The sequence below is a fragment of the Desmodus rotundus genome, chromosome 2, assembly GCF_022682495.2.
Source record: "Desmodus rotundus isolate HL8 chromosome 2, HLdesRot8A.1, whole genome shotgun sequence".
Lineage (NCBI taxonomy): Eukaryota > Metazoa > Chordata > Mammalia > Chiroptera > Phyllostomidae > Desmodus > Desmodus rotundus.
This window is the reverse complement of record NC_071388.1, coordinates 127,562,498-127,580,199: the sequence shown is the minus strand read 5'-3', so window position 1 is coordinate 127,580,199 and position 17,702 is coordinate 127,562,498. Positions and strand designations below refer to the sequence as shown.

General features: G+C 45.4%; 1 long non-coding RNA gene and 1 pseudogene across 1 annotated transcript in view; one reads left to right on the top strand and one right to left on the bottom strand.

Moving 5' to 3' along the window:
* Positions 1 to 17,702, bottom strand: part of LOC139440575 (uncharacterized) — a 72,455-nt gene that overhangs the window by 39,870 nt on the left and 14,883 nt on the right. The window lies entirely within an intron of this gene.
* LOC112313068 (methionine-R-sulfoxide reductase B1 pseudogene) lies at positions 7,094 to 14,737 on the top strand (annotated as a pseudogene).

Sequence of the window (17,702 nt, the reverse complement as noted above, 5' to 3'; positions counted from 1 at the left end):
GAACACCTCCATATATGAGATAGAATTATATCTCCTGTACCTTCATAATCTCAATAGTGATCAACTATTACAACTAGATTGTAAGGAAGAGGTAGTGTACACTTTGACAACATTATGTAATTTATTCTTTAAAACAACCCTATGCCATTACACAATTATTCGCATCTTATTGAGGATCAAAGAGGTTAGGGCACTTACTTGCACTAGGTCACACAACCACTGGGTGGCAGAGCCAGAACTCAAGCCCACACTTGCCTGACCATGCGGCAACACCTCTGCTCCCCACAAGGTTTGCCGAAAGAGAGCATCTTACTCAAAATCGCCCATAGCCTCATGAGGCTAAAATAGGGCAAAGTGTGCATCTCACTACATCTTTGAGGGAGAGCGAGTTCTGTAAAGTCTTGACCCCAGCCTATAGTCAGAAGACCCCAGTTCACGTTTTGACCATGGTGACCTATTCACATAACCACCCTGGACCTTTAGGCTCATGCATAAAAGAAGGGTGGGTGCCAGCTAGATCAGGGGTCTCCAACCTTAATCATGTACCCCATTAATTTAAAAACATGAGTGCATATTGACAATACATATACATTTATGTATCCTTTCATTTATGTATAAGGTATAATATGTGTTTTAATGAAGAAATGGTACATATATTATTAAAAGGCATAAAAATAAAATATTTAAAAGGATGATATAAAGATGAAATAAAGAATATTAATATTCTATCGATCGTGATGGTTTGATCAACAGCTATTTCTTCAAGGCACAACATGATTTAGGGTATTAACTTATTATAATAATAGTAGACAACATTTATAGATCAAACATCTTGATAATTTGCTATCAAGACATTTTTGGCTGACTTTTTACCAGGTTTGAGGGCACTGTCTTCATGTTTCCCTCATGGTGGTGATTGATGGGGATGCTGCCGTGTCTGTGGGGTCCACTGTGCTTGCACAGTCTTCAACTGCTGGTATCTTTGCAGAATGTCCACTAAATGAGGGATAGTTTCATTTAAACAGGGAGACAGAACTCACAAATCTATCTAAGTAGGCACATGTGTTGCATTAGTTTCTTCTGGCTGCCCTGACAAAGTACCACAGACTAGATAGCCTAAAAAAGAAATTTCTTCTCTCACAGTTCTGGAGGCGGGAAGTCTGAGATCAAGGTGTCATGCTCCCTCTGATACCTGTAGGGGAGAGCCCTTCCTTACCTCTTCCAGCCGCTAGTGTTCACTGGCAGTCCATGGCTTTCCTTGGCTTGTAAATACGTCCTTCCAGTGTGTACCTCATCACCATACAGCTGTCTTCTCTCTGTGTGTTCCGCCTCCATGTCTTCTCCTTTTATAAGGATACCAGCCATATTAGGCATCTCATCCTAATTCAGTATGACCTCATATCACTTAGCCAATTCATCTACAATGATCCTATTTCCAAATAAGTCACGTTCTGAGGTACTGGGAGTCAGGACTTTAACATACCTTTTTGTGGACGATAACTTAACCCATAACAGCATGCGTAAATATGCTGAAAAATAAAACAGGGAAGGCAGCTTTGTCCATGCTACAGAAGCTTCACCCTTGTCTTAGGCATGGGACCTACTACACATGACCTATGACCTTCTGATGCATAGAGCAGGTGAGGATGTCACGTCAGTCCATAGGTTAATTTTTTTAATTTGGGGAATAGAAAACCTGTAAAACAGCCTGAGAAGGGGCAGCCTGAGAAAGAGAGGAAAGAAAAGGGATAAGAGGGTGACCTCACTTAGTTAAGGAAGATAAATCCTTCAAGAAAAAACTCCAAAATGACTAAGAAATCAGATGACATGAAATGGTATTAAATTGAACTGTATGAGAATTCTGAGAGGGCAGAAAGGGGAGATATAAAAAGAACATCTGTATCAATTATCATATATATTTTTATCTTAAGGGCATGCCTACAAGGAAAGCATGTAGAAAAATATTATGTTGAAAGAAACTGAGGGCCTTATTACTTATCATTATTATTAGTACTATTTTGCATTTACCACATGGAAGACAGAATAGTGTACTGGTCTAGGTATGGAGCCAGGCTCCCTAGTTCAAATCCCACCTCTGCCACTTACTAGATGTATAACTTTGGATCACATAATCTTTGGTGCCTCAGATTCGTCATCTGTAAAATCTGTCACAATAGTACTACTTCACAGGGTTATTTTGCAAATAAATATATGTTAGGTGTTGAAAACCATGCCTGACTCATAATGAAAGCCATGTAAGGAAGGGTTAGTTGCTGTTGCAGTGATGATGATGATGATGTCTATTTAATGAACTTCTCTAATGAACTAGACACTCCATTAAGCATTTTACGCACTTTCTATTTTTCTCAGTGCAAAACAGAACAGAAACTAAGAGAATGAATTGATAACTCAGCCTGTCCTCAAATTCAACTCTTGTCACTTGCTAGCAAGTCACTGTGGACGAGTCAACTTAAAATTTCCAAGCTTTCATTTTCTTGTAGGCCGATCAAATTATCCACGCAATCCATCTAGAAGCACCTGGTGCAGTCAGCGTTCAATTAATGCAACATGATTTCAGGTAGGAAGTATGAACAATATCCACACTGGTCCCAGCGCTCACAGCTGATGAGGACTTGAACCTGTCCTAAAAGTCAGTTACATCAACACCCTGGGCTATGGTAGACACAGCTTAGATGCATTTGTCATCCAACCACTCACAGCTCATGATGCCGTGCCAACCATTGATGGACAGGGGCTTCTCAGCGCAGCAGAATGTACAAATGTGAGCACCCAGCCTCTCACCAGGACAGCAGTAGTCACACTGTCTTTCTTAAAACTAAAGTGCTGGCCTGCCTTTGTGGTGGGAAAACAAAAATTTAAATTTTCACTGGGTAGAGGGAACTTTGAATTTAGACCCAGTCTTGAAACCAACTAAGGTATGGCCTTGGTAGAAGGGTCCCTATGGCCCCTTTGAGTTCAGAAATTCTACAGTTTTATGAATTTGCAATCCAGGTGGGGATATAAGACCGAGATACATACAGTAACTAGCAAACAGTTTGGGCCATTCATGACACAAAGGTAAAGGCTGTAGGGAGGTTAATTAGGGGGGCTTTTAATCAATGATTTAGACAGCAATTTCGAAAATGCCCCATCATAAGAATCCTGGGGCTCCTTTTTAAACTACAGAGTCCTGGGCTCCACCCCAGACCAACTGAATCACAGTCTCCAGAGAATCTGTATTCTTAACACATCTGATTCTTAATCAATGGTTCAACCCCTGGGCGTTTCGGTTTAATTTGGGTGTTGGCTTAGGGGGTGGCAACTTTTTAAAGCTCTACAGGTTGTTCTGATGTAACCAGAAAATCACTAAGTTAGATCATTAAGTCGTTGAGAACATTTTTAAAGAAAGGGATCAGATATGTGCACACCCATGTTCATAGCAGCGTTTTTCACAACAGCCAAACTATGGAAGTCACCCAAATGTCCACTGACAGGTGACCAAATGTGGTATATACACACAACGGAATATTATTAAGCATTAAGAAGGAAGGAAATTCTGACACATGCTACCTGGATGAACCTTGAAGACATTATGTTAAGTAAAATAAGCCAGACACAAAAAGACAATACTGCATAATTCCAACTACCTCAAGTAGTCAAGCTCATGGAAACAGAAAGTAGAACACCGGTTACCAGGGGCTGGGGGGTGGTGGGTTGAAGGATAGGGAGTTGCTATTTCATGGGTAAGAGTTTTAGTTTTGCAAGATGAAAAAGTTCTAAACATGGATTGCACAGCAGTGTGAATGTATTTAATTCCACTGAACTGCACATTTACACATGGTTAAGATGGTAAATTTTATATTATGTGTATTTCACCACAATTTTTTAAATGTTTGTGAGGATGGGATGGTAGATACATAACTTACATGGCACTGCCCTCACCCCACCCTGGCAGACAGTGTTAATTGAGTACCGCACGCTCCCACATGGCCCCTGATACAGGTGAGAACAGTGTGAGCAGAGATGGGGAGAAAGGGAAATGATTAAGGTTATGCCTCTGTGTTTTTGGAGTGAGAGTGGGAGAGAAATGAAGATTATCCACCAAGGATGGAAGGGAGTACTAGGAAGGAAAAAAGACACAATAGATAAAATCCCCTAAAACACACTATGCGGTTTCCTTTAAAATCCTGCCTACTGAGCAGAAGGCCACATGTTCCTCTTCCATTGCCAAGGTGCTATGTAGCCTTACTAGGGGCTGACTAGCCACAGAGATCTATTGGCAAGCACCTTAGTGCTTTGACAAGGATCAGGGACTGTCTGCCCTGTACCACTTGGAGGAGCTCCTCCCCTCAGCCCTCGAATCTCTCCCTGGGCCACAACGTTACAAGACTCCGTGGCTCAGATGGCACATTGTCCCTGAGGGGTCCGATGCACAAGCAGGGCTGAGAGCTGACAGCGGCAGACCCACTTCAGAAACGGAAAGGTGTTAGTAGAGGCTTTTTTGCTACATTCCACGTGACACTTGTCTAGACTAGGTTGCCACCTTCGAGGGGTAAATTTTTTTAAAAAAGGACCAGCCAACACCTTTAAATGAGTCACATCCTCTGGTGGTGTTCTCTCCCCTTTCCTGCTCACGATCCTTTTTGTTTCTCAAAACAAGAGAAACAAAAGGTGTTAGTCCCTTCAATATTTGGGATCCCATCTTGGCCTAGCAAAGCCAAAAATCTGTGAGGAAAGAAGCATGCAGTCCAAACTCAGGGTGTGGGGAGTTGATCCGCTTGGAGGCGGCGGGCTGTTCCCATGATAATCGGCACCACAAAGGCAAATCGATGCTTGAAGATGTGCTCCCTGCTTTTGCACTAATTAGTGCACAGAAGGGAGGAGGAGCAGGATGAGACAAAGTGGCAATCACCAGCTGTGAAGATTTGTTATTTAATTAACAACAGGATGAGACAGGAAAACAATGGTCAGGTCTGATCTGCCTCAGGGTGCTCAGGCAAGCCCCCGACTGCCCAGGGAGTGGGGAGAGTGCTGGAGCGGGCACAGGCTGCCTCCCTTGGGGTTGCCACTCCAGCCCAACAGCAAGGAGTCAGCCCTGGAGCCCTAGCAACAGGAAGCAGAAGAGCTCCCATCTCCATCCCAGAAACCTACCGGAGGCACCTTGGATCAAAAATAGTCTGGAAGGATTTCTCTGTGATGGCCACAATCACTTTGCTACCTTGAGCCAGTGAGGGAAAGCTTCCCATAGCGTCCTGGCTGTATTTTATGTCAGCTTTAAGTGTAGGTTTATGAGAGTGGATAAAGGGGTTAGTGAGCATGAGAACACAGGGGAAATACAGAACAGAGTTTAGAGTCTAGTGATAAAGAATAATGGAGCTTGATCATTAGTGAAGTAACTCTGCTTTTAAAAACGGGGTTTGCAAGTCTGGGCAGCTGTTAAGTCCACACAGAAATAACTTGATGTGCTTGCTTTAAGCCTCCTCATTTTTCCAGCACCCAGAGCAGCCGTCTTGCCCATATACCTGCTTCTGGAGGTGGCGAAGACACTTGATCTACTTGCTGTCTTCACAGTGTCTAGGGATGGCACAGCCATCTGGGCAAAAATGCTCTGATGCCAAGTCCCCAGGCCGAGCCAGAGGCTAAAGGCCCTACTGTGGCCTCCCTTGCTCCCTGGAAATAGCCCCTTCAAATGCAGGTGGCTCCCCTAGACACTGGGGGAAAGATGCACCTTTGGAATAGTGGGCCTCTGTAGCTGGAAGGCAACTGAGATAACATATGACCCAGCAGCCTTGCTTTGGAGGCAATGGAACAGCTGAAAGGTACAAGGACAGCACAGAAGGACAAATGGTCAAAAGCAGAGCCAGACAAGAACCCGGGGCTGTGACATCTAGCCTGTACTTACTCTGTTGCCCCAGGATCTCAGACAATCTGTCTCTGCTCCAGTCACGGTTGGTTGCTGGGAAGTGTCCCCATGTGCCAGCAACCATGGAAGGGAGGATAAAGAGCTAGCAATGATTTATTATTAGTCCCTGCTGTGTGCCAGTGATGGGACTAAGTTCTGGGGACACAGCAGAAGCATGATGCAAAAAGACACCTGTAACTGTTCTGCCCTGAGAGGTGCACACTGGAGCCCACGAAAAGAAGCAGCAGCTGCTGTGCCGAACTGGAAAGGCCTCTCTGCACAGGTGACGTTTGAGTGGAGCCACAAGCCCCTCCCCAAAGCAACATCCATTCCCTTGATCTTCCCTGTCCCTCTTGGAATTCCTGCTCCTAGGAATTTAGCATCTTTATACTTGCCTTTATGTATGCTCAGCACCCAAAGGTCTTCCCTCCCCAGGAATGCCTTCTGGTCCCTTCTCAGCATCCTTCTAAACTAGCTTCCCACCTTATTGGGATGAAGAAAATGTTCTAAAAATGGATGGCAATGGTTGTACACCTCAATAAATTTACTAAAAATCATTGAATTGTACCCTTAAAATGGGTGAACTGTATAGTATATAAGTTGAACCTCAATAAAGTTATTTTTTTAATTCCCAACATTCTTTGTTATAGCATATAGGGAAAAATGATAGCATTTGTATTACACTCTGAAGTAAACTGAAGGAAATTTAGAGTTTGGTGGGGAAAAACTTACTATACTTTATCTGCAGGGGATGCATTGCAAGCCCCCCAGTGGGTGCCTGAACCCGAAGATAGTTCCTGCTGAGCGGCTGCATTAAGGACCTGTGAGAGATGCTGGGCGGATGGGCGATTCGCACCCCTGGCAGGACCGAGCAGGATGGTGAAAGATTTCATCACGCTACTCAGAACAGCACACAATTTAAAACTGATGAATTGTTTATTTCTGGAAGATTCCATTTAATATTTTCAGACCATGGTTGACTGTGATTAACTGAAACCACAGAAAGCAAAACCGCAGATAAGAGGAAACTACCATATAAGAAAAATAAAATATAAAACTTTTAGAAAGGTATCCAATAGTGAATTTATATGTAATTTCCAGATAAAAAGACTCCAAATATTTAAGTGAGACACTAAAATTTTTGCCTGTGAACGTACTTTTGTAACCCCTGCCCATTCTCTCGGGGGACACATGTCGGAAACAGCTGCACGTAACCCTGGAACGTCACCTTTCAGCGGCAGTCTCTTCAAACTCCTGACGATCCCCATCAACCAGAAACTCTGGCCTCACAAGACCGTAACGTAAATTTTAAAATCAATTTTACAATCATTCAAATATTATATTGGAATAATCAAATAACTATTTCCTTCATTGACAAATAAGTAATAGTGATACTTTTGTGGTAATATAAACAGATTTCACATTCAATCAAATTTTTCATGCCAAGTGTTTCAAAATGGTGATGAGATGTTTATTTGCAAAATGTACACAAATCGTTAGAACCATCAGCTTACAGCTGGCTTGCATGTCTCCGTAAGTGTATAGAAGCTGCAAACATAATTGTCCAGCATATGGGAAGACACTTGGAGTTGAGCCCAGCAGGACACCCTGACTGGCCAACACCTTGGATGATATACCTTGGTCCCTGGGCACCTGGAACATTAACTTCTCTGGTTGCAAACTGGGCACCTGGGCACCTGGAACACCAGCTGCCCCCGCTGCTTCCTTGGCCCTTGTGCTCAGTGGACAGTAGGGGTCTCTGCAACTGGCTGCCCAAGCGCATGTCCAGGGAGTGAGGCAAGTGGTGGCTGGGCTCATCGCAGGATGTGGTCCATGCCATCAGACTCCCCGCAGTGGGCATTTTCTAAGAGGCTTTGACAATTTTGAGGCCTGGGGGATTACTCCCTGGAGAAGCAGTGTGCTCAGAGTAAGAGGAGCAGAAGGTTAAAAATGCAAACTTGGGGTTGGGAGAATCTATATTTAAGAAGTAGGTAGACAAACTTAGGGAGGGAAGAAAACCAAATGCTGAGAAATCACAGGAGTAATTAAAAGGAAGGGAGTAATTAATCAAGACAGAGTAAAGTCTGAAGTGCTACTAAGAGAAAGAGAGGTGAGACCTGTGGGAAGTGGTGGAGAAGCGGCGTTGGCACCCGAGAAGACAAGTGTGTGAGGTCAGGGGCTGTGGGTTGTCGCTGAAGAAAAGTAATTCACGACCCTGTGAAAGGTGGAAAGGAAGACTATTTAAGAGGGTCCATGGCAATAGGGGCATTGCACTAGGGGAGGAGTGGGCTTACTACTCAATACAACAAGGGTAAGGGTGGATTTACAGTCAGGGAGCAGGGCGAGGTCAACAGATAGAAGATTACTAAAAGGAAAACATCAGGGGTGAGGGGGATTCTGGCCGACCTGATCTAACAGGATTCTTGCTGAAGGCAGCCCGGAGTGATGGGAGTAGGGGATAAGGAATGTGCTCAGATTCCTCAGACGGGGAGATTTTTGCTGAGCTGACTCAGCAGGATTCTTGCTATAAAACTGGATTAAGCAGGATGAAGACACAGCCCAAGGTGGCAGCTCAGTCCAGAGGAGGGTGCAGGGGAGCCTGACTCAGGGTTGGTCAAGGAGGTCTGTGTCACAGCAGGCTGGTGACTTCAGGAAGTCAATCACATGGCCAATGGAGGCTTTGCTTTTTGATTTACTGGCACACGGGAAGGAGGCTGTGAGGGGCACCACTGAGGGTACCAGGGGAGGAGGAAGGCTCTTTGAGAGAGCCAGGACCTAGGAGGCATGAGGTCAGGAATCCAGAAAGAAAGGCCTTCCTGGGAAGGAAGGAGTTCCCTGAGTTTCTGATTGGGGAGCAAAGGTTTTCTTGTTGGGATGACAAGGAGGAGATTCAAGGAGCCAAAAGTCAACTAGTCAGTTGGTGCAACAGATGGGGACAGCTGGCCCATGGAAATGTTCCTTCATTATTCACGAGCCAGCATTTTCTGGACAGCTGCTGTGCGTGAGGTCTCGGACAACTGAGACACAGGCCTTTCCCATTAGGAACTAAGCATCCAGGGGGGACACAGGAGTTGTCAGACCATCACAGAGCCAGCAGAAATAACCAGGAGATGGCAGGCCACAGTGGGGAGCCATTGAAGGAGTCCCCAGCCTGCCTTAGAGGGCTGAGGGAAGCTGCCCTAAAAAGAATGCATCTCGGCCAAGACTTAAGGAGAAGACGAGTTAGACTAGAAGCAGCAAAACCATTCCAGGAAATGGCCCAGTTCCCTCTAGTCTAACTCTTCCTCTTCTCAGTTTGGATGGAGACACAGCACAGAAAGGTGGAAGGCGATAGCCAGAGAAACAAGGCAGGTGCCAGATCATGAAGGACGCTGTACTCTGAGTTAAGTGTTCTGCAGTCTGCCTAACATTTTTCCCAGACTTTGGAATAAAAGATTGATCTAAAAGAGAAAGCATTTCCCTGTCCTCCTCGACTCTTACAGCACAGAGACCCCCTGATCCACAGAGAAAAATAAGGGGTACTGTGCCATTCAGATAAGCTGGGGTTTAGATCACATGGGCAAAGTAAAGTGCCCTGAAGATCAAAGCCTTTACAAAGAATGTTCATTGGGTTTGGTTGTCCTGTTTCTTTCCTTTCTTTGCAGAGATTATAAAGAATGCATATAAGCTGTGGCTAACTTTTCTTAAACATCATTTTGGTGTCTTATTTCTCCACTCAGAAATCTGAGGCTCCTCACTCCTGTCCCATCAGGACTGAGTTTCCCTGTCTGGGCTTTAAGATCCCCCATTAACCAACTCACCATTTATTTCCCTTCTCACTGAGGGGATCTCCCTATCAGCTGTTTCAGCATTAACACTTAACTGCCCTAGAAGACAGAGACCTTGCAGTGAGAGTTCACATGTCATTTGAGAGAATTGCATAGCCTAAGAAGTCAACACTCGAGGAGAGTGGGGCTGCCCCAGACCGATCAGGGACAGGGCTGTAAGGAGCCCGTCCTTCCTGTGCACCTTTGGAAACAGCTGTTGGGCTGGTGGCTAATAAAGGAAATGATATCAGAGGAACAAGGAAGAATTCTTGACGGTGAATGTGAAACCAGAGCAACACATAGCAGCCCAGCAGCCGTTAGCAGTTTAGATAGCCCCTCCGAGCCTCAGTTTCCCATGTGCACAAGCTGATGACCACAAGAACATTGTAGGGCAACTATAAGTCAAATGTAAGTTAATTGAGAAACTATATGCAAAGTACTCAAGGTACTCAACACATGCCTAGCGATTAGCTCTCAATCAGCTATAGTTATTAGTGCTCATTAGAATAATATTCTGAAAAACAACATGGATAGTGTGGCAATGAGGTATCCGTCTCAGGACTCCCGTTGCTCTTCCACCTACCAGCTATGTGGCTGTGAGTGAGTTACTTCAACCTCTCTGTTCCTTTACCCATAAAATGGGAACAATAGTATCTACTGCAAATGTCACGCTGCAGAATGTTCTTATCAGTGTCAGCATTGGGTCTGAAAGGAGGAGGCAAACTGGAGTCTGGGACAGGGTGAGGAAGGGGAGAGCTGTGCACCTTTCCTCAGGCTTAGAGAGCTGATGCCTGCCTTGACTCTCAGTGATGCGGGTGCATAGACAGACAGTGGAACAGAGCACAAAGTCCAGAAATGTGATAGCCTCTCAAATCAGTGGAGAAAAGTAGACTGTTCAATAAATGGAGCTAACCCACTGAGCAGCCATCTGGAGAAGCTGGCTCAACCCTCCACACTCTTTAGTGAGCAGTGAAGAATTGGACAGATGGGGAACAGAGAGGGGTCAGAGACTCCTACACTCCAAGCTTCTGTAATCTTTGAAGTTAAAACTACTCAAACATTACCTACTTTGAAAAAGTTAAAGGGAAAAAGACAGACAAATTAATAGTTCCCCAGAAGTGATGAAAGATGGATTGTCCAGGAGCAGAGCCTGAAACCCCACAGATGAGAAGTGCATACTCCATCCTTACAACAGACCGCACAGCACAGAACACTCAGGGCCAGCCTGGGAAAGGGCCCTAGTCACGGCTTATGTGTGCGCTGCATAATCTATGCAAAGAAAGGAAAGAAACAGGACAACTAAACCCAATTAACTTGCCTGTCCTTGAACATTAGGCCAAGACTTCAATGAAATTCAAGCTCTCTCAGGGAAGGGGCTAGAGTGTTTGTGCCTGTTTTCCCAGAATCACTGTTAAGATTGCCAGATTGGAAGAGATTAGAGCTATGGAAGGCCTAGGACCTTGGACACGTAAGTTTGACAGGAGGTACAAACACAAGGACTGGGGATGTGACTGCAGCTGTCAGACCCAAAGGAAGCCAGAAGAGTAACAGGGTGTAGGGAGCACAGTAGGATCTGAAAAACAAAGAAGTCCTGACTGAGCATTCACTGAGAGAGAGGGCAGGGAAAGGAGTAGACACGGAAGGCATTTCCCCAAGTTCACCCTCTGCTGGGCCTCGTCTTTGAGGAAATGGGCCTTCCAAAGACTCTGGAGGCTGCACATAGTGACCTCAGGAAACTGTCTCAGGCTCCATCATCCTCCGTGATGATTTCTGTTCAATTGCCCAACTGGTAAAAGTTTACATCACCCAGATTTGAAAGACACACAAGACCCTTCACTACCGGTGAACTAATCCAGGGGAATTGTGGGTTCCAAATCCTTCCTCCACCTGTGAGTATACCCTCCCCACTCCCAGTCCCACAGGTTGAACATCAGATCCAGGCCCAAGCCAGTCAGTGCATCAAATTCCCACTCTAGCTGCAGGGATTGGACCACGGGTGAACATACGACCCAATCAGATTTGATGAGCCTCACTGAAACTTTAGGTAAGAGATTTTCGTGCTTTCCCACAGGAGATGAAGCTAAGAAGATACAAGATCTGGAACAGTTGTAACCATCTCTTGCTACCACAAGGAATAACCTAAGAAGGAATCATCACAAAAGTGAAGCACCAAGCAATGGTGAATGAGAAACTCCATATGAGTCTCTTAACAAAGCTCAGAACCCAGCTGAGCTTTTCAGCCACATGAGAATTCTCTTCGGTCTGTGTTTTCAGTTGTGAGACTCAGAAGATCTTTAACCAGCACAGGGTATCTAGCAGATGCTGATAATACTGGAAGGAAGGGGAACTGGTTCAGGAAGCGAAACACTTGGATCAGAGGCCTGGTGAGTTCCTGACAGTGGGCCCAGAGGATAGGGGCTGGGCAGGCACACCTGGAGGGACCTTATGTCCTAGGTCCATCCCATCACAGATAGGAGGGGCAAGCTGAGCAAAAGAGAGATCCGTCATCATGGGAAGTAAACCAGCCAGAGAGCCTGGGTTTCAAGACCTGGAATCTGGGCAGAAAGGCAAGAGCTAGGTTCCAGAGCAGGGCAGTGGGCAGGTGCCAAATGTGTGACACAGGTTAGGTCTTGGGCAAGGAGAGCCAAACATGAGACTGGGGCTTCTTCACCCTTGGAATGGGGCCAGAAGAAGTGCATCAGTGATGTAATTTGATGCAGAGATTATGGCTATTGAGGTTCTACATTCCATATGTAATTCTCTCTGAAGTGCAAGATTTTAAGGGAGGACTGGGCTATGGTAGGAATTAAATACTGCCATCTGTGAGGTGCAGGCATGCTGGGCAGGTGGGCAGATAAACAAGTGCAGAAATATTGTCACTGGACTTCGGGGTGTCCCCTAAGGCAAGACTGAGAGCTCCTTGAAGACAAGAACTGCCTTATTCAACATCTTAGACATTAGAGCAATGCAAATCAAACTGCAATGAGATACTAACACCAACTAGGATGACTCGGGTAAAAAGACAGATAATAACAAGGAGCGGTAAGGATGTGGAAGAGTTGGAACCCTCGTGCATTGCTGATGAGAATGTAAAATATTGCAGCCGCTTTAGAAAATAGTCTGGCAGTTTGTCAAACAGTTCAACCGAGTTACCATATGACCCAGCAATTTCACTCCTAGGTATATACTCAAGAGAAATGAAAACATAAGTCTGCGCATGCATGTTTATAGCAGTTTTATTCACAATAGCAAACATTGAAAAGAACCCAAATGTCTATCTCCTGACGAATGAAAAAATACAATGTAATAAATCTATACAATGGACTATTACAGAAAGAAATGAAATACTCATGCACACCACAGTATGGATGAACCTTGAAAATATGCTAAGTGAAAGAGGCCAGTTACAAAAGACCTCATACTACATGATTTCATTTACATGAAATGTCCAGAATAGGCAAATCTATAGAGATGGAAAGTAGATTAGTAAGTAGTAGATTAGAAAGTAGTAATTGAAAGTGAATATGGGCTGGGGGTGAAAATGTTCTAAACTTGGACTGTGATGGTAGTTGCACAACTCTGCGCATATACTAAATACAATAGAATTGTATACTTTAAATAGATAACTTGTATGATATGTGAATTTTATCTCAATCAAGACATTGAAAATAAACTGTTCTATGCTTTTTGGAAGAAGAACTATTAGTGATGCTTGGCAGAAAGTAAGATCTGCCACGTTTTCTCATTTCACTCCTCTCCTAAACCCTAACAAATATGACACAAGGCAATTCTGACTGAGCTACACATACACAGCTCAGGAGCCTGACCTGAGACCTCCTCTTCCACTTCTGGCTCCTCCCTTTTAGCCGTGCTTAAAACTTCCATGCTTTCTCAAATACTTCCATACTTCTCAAAACTTCCATACTTTCTCTGTCATATAGAGAAACTGAAAAAGTATATTTGCATATTGATCTTCAAAAAGACACTGTCAGAAGTGAGAGACTACACTGAAATCAGCCTACCACCCCGTGGGCTTTGTTTCCAGGAATGTATGCTCCGTGCAGGCCTGAGCCACTGCCCCTGGCAAAGGCCCCACCCCTGGTCACACCCACGTGAACACCTAGGCTGAGCTAAGCAATTCTGCATTATAATGGCATATCCCACCTTCCTAACCTCACCCTCAACAGTACTCTCTCTAGAGGCACATCTGAGAAACCCCTAGACCGATGCTTCTAAACCTGTATGTGCCTACAAATCTCCAGTGATCTTGTTTTAAAAATAGGTCTGGGGTGGGGCCTGAGATTCTGCATTGCTAATCAACCTCCAGCTGATGCTGACGCAGCTGGTCTGGGACCCACATTTTAGGCAGCAGGGTCCTAGGTGGTTCTGATGAAGATGGTTTGTGAACCACACTGTGAAACACCATTCTAATGTCAGCCTCACTGCTATAGAGCTTTCTGCTGTATTCAGTACATCCAGGGCTTTTGTCTTGGCTTATTAATATTCCAAGGAAGAGGATGGTTGAGCCACTGTTATACCCATAAAGATGGTACTCAGCAGCCTCAGGATGTGGGGCCAGGCACAGGCAAGGAGGTCATCGCTCAGTGGCCTCAGATCTGTCGGAAGCACTGATCGTGCAGTAGTCCTGCCAGCACCGTGTCATTCTGCAGCTTCTTTGGAGGCGGAGGTTTCCAGAATCACTTCAATCCAAGCATCTCCATGTACGCTGAGTGTGTCTGCAGCCTCTTCTCCAGCCACCCAAATTACACACACTCGTCCCCATGGTCAGCCTTCATGGAGACTATCCATGCTGACAGTGTGGCCAAGTGGCCGGAGCACAATCAGCCTGAAGCCTTGAAGTTGTCCTGTGGCAGATATGGCAACGGGCTGGGCCATGAGCTCCTTATGTGAACGATAACCTTAAGTGGGGGCAGTCATGCTTCTGAATATTCAGCAGCTCACTGAAGTTTGTCCCCAAAGGCAAAGAAACTTCTGCTTCTCAGGGGAAGTAGGTGGGCAGCCCTCAGCCAATGCAGATGGGTACCGCATGGTGGTCACACTCTAGCCACCTAACTTAGAATTGGAAGCCCAGACATTCTGACGGGAAAGTGGAGGGCACAGCTGAGACATCAGGAAGGCCCCCAAGGCCTTGGCTCTCCACTGGTCCTCCTTGGTAAAAGTACTAGTTTCCACCTATGGCCCATATCCCACTGTCAGGATGGACTCGGAGGGCTCAGCTCTCAGCTCATCTTGACCCCAGGGAGGTAGGCTCTAGGCCTGGCTCATCAGTGAATGATGGGGCGCCCCACCTTTAGTTCTCCTCAGCCCACTGCCCCCTCCCTGGCTGTCAGGATTCACTCCTGTGGGCCCGGCTCTGAGACGGACTCTGGCCCTCACCAAAGCTGGTGCCCATCTCCCTCAAGCTGTGCTAGGAGACAGAATGCAAATGGAGGCAGCCCAGCCTGCTGCTCCAGCCTCTGTCACTGCTTGATTCACTCTGGTTAAACCCTTCCAGGCAGCCAGGGTGCCGACGATCTGCAGCCTGTGGTGGGAGCAGGCTGAGGGGATAGATCTCTGGTCTCTTGGTTACAAGAGGAGAAATCCCAAGCCCTGATACATAATCTGCATGGCTGCTGCTTGCCTCACTCAGGCTTCGGAAGGCATCGATTGCTCCATTACCTTGACTGAACAAGGTTGGGGGCCCTGGAGCTCACAGCCCACAGTCCACACCTTCCCAGGGCACAGTGACCACGTTTTAGTGCACATGAGCCGAAGCTCTTGCCATCTGGAAGGGTGGATGATGCTAAAGCCTTCTTTCCCATCTTGAATCCTCTCTGAAGTAATTAGGGGGAGATGAATAAACAAATAAAACCCATGAAAAAAAAAAGATCATACTCCCTTCAAGCCACTCGTTTTAGTACAATGGCATGAAAAACAGAATCAGTATCAGCTGGAAATCTGTCAGAAAAGCAAATTCTTGGGCTCCACACAGACCTACTGAACCATGAACAATGAAGTTGTGTTTGAACAAGCCCTATGGGTGAATGTGGTACTTGCCAGAATTTAAGACCCTGTAATAGGGTAACAGACGGTGTCTGATCTTAGCGCCCCAGGTCTGCACCATTCAGCTGCTGCCCGCACCTCCCCTGGCCTTCTTTCTGCTCCTGCAATGTGTCTTGAAGCTTTCCTAGCTGCCATTCGTTTTTGCCTGGCGAGGCAAACAGAACTTGCTTCAGTTAGAAAAGCTGCCTCCACTTTCTGAGCAGCACAGCACAAAACCACAAGTTATGTGCTAGAATGAGAGGGGCCCTCTTCATTCCATTGCCCTGAAAGGAACTTTGGTGGAACTGGCTTCAACTTCCTCTCTGTGGCCCTAAAACCTGATACCATCGCTGGCTGGAGAGCAGGGTCAAGGTACCTCAGGGAGGAGAGGCCTAATCTCTGCCCTCTTCCTCATCTTCTTCAACAGCGTTTTTAGAAGTTTTATATTCTCCCTTGGGTTGAGGTCAGTCAGCAGGAAAGAGAACCAGGCGAAAGGAAAACTGATGCCCCGTGGAGCAGGAGCCTGAACTGGTGACCCAGGCTTGACACACACACAGGCCTAATGTTGACAGGAAAAGATGAGTGTGAGCAAGCCAGTCACACGGGCACAGAGGCTGTGCTTTGGGACTGCGGACGAGCACACCCAAGTGTGCATCGGCACCTTGGCCAGTGAGTCTCCTTCATGGCCATGTTCCCAGAACATAGTACAGTGCTGGCACAAGGTAGGAAAGTAATAACTATGCTTGTGGACTGGCTGAGGCAAAGTTGCCCAGAATCATGGAGCCAGTCTCTTCATTCAACTAACAAGAAAACTGACTCTCAGAAAAGTTGAGTGACTTCCCTTTGTCACACAGCCAACCAATGGCAGAGCCATCCTAGGACCTGGACCCTCAGGCACCCAGGGCCTTCACCCCCATACCTCACAACTAGACTCCCCAGTGGCAGCACTCCTTCTTTTTCTATTGGCGTCAAGATATACCTGGGGACATAGTTCCGGGCTTGACAAGTTTTAATTAATATCAAATTTTGGTGTGGAAGAAGAAGGCTTCTGAAACAAGTTAGTCATGCCAATCCAAAGTTATTTTTAATCACCTTGTTTTTTTAGAATTTCCAGCTCCTGGCACTATAAATATTGCTAATAGAAATTACACTGGCACTGGGCTGAAGATAGCAGACCTAGTCTATAGTCCAATTTTCTGAACTACATTCAAATGTGAAGAGCTAGCAAAAATGGAACTCAGCATCAGACCTCGTTGTCTGTAAGCACTCGATTCCTAATTATTGAGAAGGGGCATGGTGGCAATTTTCACTGCTGGGTTTGGGGGGTTTTCACCAGAGGAATGACTTGTTATTTGATACAAGGTCAAACATTCATACAAAGAAAAGTAGAAAATGTCTCTTAATGAAAAACAAAGGAAACCCCTTGAACAAGTATAAATATTGATTAGACTCTCTACAAGTGCCTGGAAATAAAATGATTTTCTAAAATTACCTGAATGCATTATTTATGGTACATGTCACTAAGCTAGTAGAATAGCATATTAGGAAAACCAGAGGGCTATGGGATTTTTTTAAGAGAAAGAATAAGACTTGCAAATAGCTCCATTGCAATATTGGTGAGCAAAGGCTTCAGGATCCTCTTTAAGGATTACAGGGACAGCCCCTGGTCTACACACAATCCCACTTGCAGTTGCAGTGAAAACATGCGGAAGGACCCAGAGGTCATGCTGCTCAGAAATCTACTCTAAAAAGGAAGAGCACACTTTCCAGGAATAATAAAAATTTTCATGGCAGTAATGTCAATTGCAACTTTGTTCTAATATAAATAACCTTGCCAATCATTTTTAAACTTTAAGAAATGTTATATTCATCATGAATTTGCCCTCACAACAAACCTCTCAGGTATACAGACCAGATGATGTGCCAATTGTATTTATTTATTGAGCACCTAC